We start from the raw sequence: 4,358 nt of genomic DNA, 5'->3' as shown, positions 1-4,358 counted from the left end.
CTCCCTCATTTGATGCCCTGTCTTCCTGCTGGAGTTGAGCTCTACGAGTTCCCTCTCCCTACTGTTGTGCATTTCACCTATTATTTTATAATAATAGTTAGAATGACAATTCTTTACTAACACTTGAAATAGTGTATTTTAAATGATTGTTGGTGGTTCTGGTGAAATTTACGATTTATTATATTCTAAAAAAATTATATAGCCGACATGTTGGGTCCTAAAGCTTGTGCAGAAGAGACAGAGATGAAATCCCCAGAATTAAGTAATGCCCAGCCCTCATAAATTATCCTGAGATGCGTTTTCCAAGGTAACTCAGTCCCTGCTTTTGATGTATTTCTTAACACATGTTAGTGATTTAATGTTTCTATTAAATATTTTATTATTTTTTATTTCACTAAGTATATATATTTGTGTGTATGCACACAATAACAATTAATGAAAAAGAGGCATATAATCTTATGAATTGTCCAAAATTTTCAAAGATGAAAAGCAATTGTCTTTACTGTTTGATAAAAAGGTTTGACATATAAAATTGCCTCACGATCTATAGCAACTAAAGTGAAGGGTTATTAAACAAATATATACAAACCATTCTGATAATAGCCACTCTTGTCATAATATTTTAACAGTTTTCATAGTCTGGAAAATAGCAAGATTGATGCCATATGGTTTGGCTTTCACGAGGAACTTATTACAATACACAAAATACATAAATTTTTTAAGAAACTGAATGTTAAAAGTTAAACATAAAACTTTTTCTATTACTTCAAAAATTGTTTTGACATTCATTTCTTACTTATCAATCTAATTATAGGTAATATATAACTGTTAGATAGTTACAAGTATATGTATTTATTTGCAACTATGTCTGGAATTTATCTGTTTAAAATACTGGAAACTACTTGATTGTAAATTTGTTTGTATTCTTCTTAGGAGAAATTCTACTGTCATGTCCATATTTCAGTCAGGAAGGTTCTTTTTCTATAAAGAACATTGAGAAAAAAAAGTATGATGAGTTATTCAGTTCTGAAAGTTCCTAGACAATTTGAAAATGTCAAAACATAAATTATTCAGTTTATATTAAACAACCTGTATTTGCAATGCTTTTCTGAAAAAAAAAGGAGTTCAGGTCCATTTGGTATTTCCAATGTCTCTGTATTTTACTCAGAATGAACCCCCTTCCAACTCAGAGCCTTCATTAAAAATATAAACATGTGCCTCAAAGCTGTTCAAAATCTTTCATTCTCAAGATATCCTTGCTGAAGTTTAGATTAACAAAGAATGACTGATAATGCCTGGTACCTCAAACAGTTGTGGAAAAGAAAGCAGATAGCACTTGAATAAAAATCAACATTCAATTCAATAACACAACAGTAAATTTAAAGTAAAATAGCCTTCATATAACATATTGTCTAGCTATTGAACATATAAAAAGCATATGAATTATATTATAATCTGTTTAATACTCTTTACCTAATAAATTTACATAACATAAGTTATTGATTTTATTCGGAATTCCTGAATTCAGGTGACTACATGTCTTTAAATGAGTGTATATGTGTTCACACTTTCTGCTCCAATCAATGTCTTGTAATAATCGGTTTTGGTAAAAGAAAAAAGGACATATTTTCTGGCATAGTACCTGTATATGTTATTATATGAGCTTGGGAAATTACAGAGATCAGAGGGAAGACCATAGTAATCTAAACAGCTAGCCAGTAAATAAATTTTGCAGTTGTTAGGCTTGAAAAGTTCATAAGAAATTAAATTTAAATGAAGGTGGAAAAAAAGCATCAACTGTTAGACCCACATAAGTTGCTCTAGGAAAAGTGGTCAATGCCCAGTAGGCAGCTATAAACTTAGCTATGTAAAGAGAAGACTTGTGGACTATGCTTTGGTCGAAATACTAAATATGTAGGTTGAATTAAAGCAAAGAAACTCGTGTTAAAATTTCACATGCTATCAGATGGCAATTTTAGCATTCTGGTTGGCAAAGTATAATTTTGCTAAGACATTCCAAAATGAAGTAGCAACTATTACATCACAATATATTAGGTCAAATATAAAGGTAGGAAAGAATGGCTATTTAGAGGGCTAAAGATAGCTTAGTATGAATTGTAATTGAGCTCTAAACCTGCAACAGACAAAATTCTCTACACTTATTAAAGTTTTTTTAATTGGATATTTTCTTTATTTTCTTTTCAACTGTTATCCCATTTTCCAGTTTCCCCACCCCTGGAAACCCCCTAACCCATCTCCACTCCTCCTGCTTCTATGAAGATGTTCTCCTACACACCCACTCACTCCTGCCTCACCGCCCTGGCATTCCCCTACACTAGGGCATCTAGACTTTACAGGACCAAGGACCTCTTCTCCCACTGATGCCCAACAAGGCCATCCTCTCCTACATGTGCAGCTGTAGCCATGGGTCCCTCCATGTGTACCCTTTGCTTGGTGGTTTAGCCACTGGTAACTCTCAAGGGTCTAGTTAGTTAATATTGTTCTTCCAGTGGGGTTGCAAACATCCTCAGTTCCTTCAGTCCTTTCTCTAGAACTTCCATTGGGGCCCTGTTCTCAGTTCAATTGCTGGCTGCAAGCATCTGACTATATTTGTCAGGCTCTGGCAGAGCCTTTGAGGAGACAGCTTATCAGGCTCCTATCACTTGTTCAGCCTCACAGAAGGTTCAGTTGAAGATATAATTTCTTTCTTGGAACTTTTGTATATGTTGGCAAAGTAAATCTTTAATAATTATCCATAAACAAAACACCACCAAAGTCTTGAGTATAAGGTTATGTAGGATAATGCAATGTAAACAACAAAATCCAAATATAAACCATTTTTTATTTTTATAATGTGGGGATATTGAGAGCAGTTAAAAAATGCTTTCCATCCATGTGTGTTTTGCGATAAGAATGGGCATACTTTCCAACGGTATAAATTTGATCACTGTGGGTATCCATGTTTGAATCAAGGATTAAATTAGAAAATAAATTTGGAGTTACAATTCAGTGATAAGACGTTTCCCTAATATGACAAAGCTTGGATTTGAATCTCAGAAGCACAAGGAAAGGAGAGAGAGAGAGAGGGAAAGGCAGAAAAAGAGAACAGGAAAGATGAGGAGGGAGAGTACAAGAGGATGAATGATGGAAATAAAATCCTCTGTTTATGATTAGAAACTGGAAATCTAATGTGAACACTATAAATGACCCTGTATTGGCTAGTTTTGTGTCAACTTGACACAGCTGGAGTTATTACAGAAAAGGGAGCTTCAGTTGAGGAAATGCCTCCATATGAGATCCAACTGTAAGGCACTTTCTCAATTACTGATCAAGGGGGGAAAGGCCCCTTGTGGGTGGAATCATCTCTAGGCTGGCAATCTTGGTTCTATAAGAAAGCAGGCTGAGCAAGGCAGAGCAAGCCAGCCAGTAAGGAACATCCCTTCATGGCCTCTGCATCAACTCCTGCTTTCTAGCCTGCTTGAGTTCCAGTCCTGACATCCTTGGTGATGAACAGCAGTATGGAAGTGTAAACTGAATAAACCCTTTCCTCCCCAACTTGCTTCTTGGTCATGATGTTTGTGCAGGGATAGAAACCCTGACTAAGACAAATTGGTACCAGCATAGTGGGATATTCCTGTGACAACCTGACCATGTTTTGGGGAGGACTGTGGAAGGACTTTGGAACTTTGGGCTTGAAGATCCATTTGTTGTTAAGAGCTCTGTCAGATGTTGTGTGGGAGCTTGGAAGATAATGTTGAGAACATTGCAGAAGATGGAGGTCTGGCTTGTGAAACTTCAGAGAGAAAATTAAAGACTCTTTTCAGGGTCATTGCTATTTTGATTGGGAAGATTCTGTGGTTCCTGTTAGCTGGGGCCTAAGAATCAGCTGTGATTAACAAATACCAGAACTACGAAAGTGAAACTTTTGCATTACTGGGACTATTGATGCTGGTTAGCTGGAGCTAAGAAATTAGCTGTGATTAAGAAGAGACCATCATCATTGAGGTGACATCTTCTGGGAAGTGTTTTCTGAAAGCACAAAGAGGCTGTGTTCCAGAGATAGCCAAGGTTGTACTCCTGCTGCAGCAGGACTTGGTAATGTGTAAGGGTCACCCAGGTGGTACTGGTTTTGAAGGCATGAAGGGGTCACACAGAGCAGCTGAGGCTTGGCACTGTGAGAGGCCATGGAAGGCCATTGGTGCAGCCTCAGTTGCAATTGATTGCTCAGGACTGAAGGGGTCATGCAGTGTTTTGGAGATGCCAGTTCCATGAGATGACCACCAAGAGCAGCAGCAGTGGAGTACAGGCATCTAGAGCCTTGAGGATGATGCGTGTGCTACAAAGGGCATGGCTGGAGA

General features: G+C 37.1%; 1 pseudogene; it reads left to right on the top strand.

Moving 5' to 3' along the window:
• Window positions 1-207: 207 nt before the first annotated feature.
• Window positions 208-4,358, top strand: part of LOC110312328 — a 5,822-nt pseudogene continuing 1,671 nt past the window's right edge.

This window comes from Mus caroli, chromosome 17, assembly GCF_900094665.2.
Source record: "Mus caroli chromosome 17, CAROLI_EIJ_v1.1, whole genome shotgun sequence".
NCBI lineage: Eukaryota > Metazoa > Chordata > Mammalia > Rodentia > Muridae > Mus > Mus caroli.
Note: the sequence above shows the minus strand (reverse complement) of the source record. Positions and strands in the feature narration are given on the sequence as shown.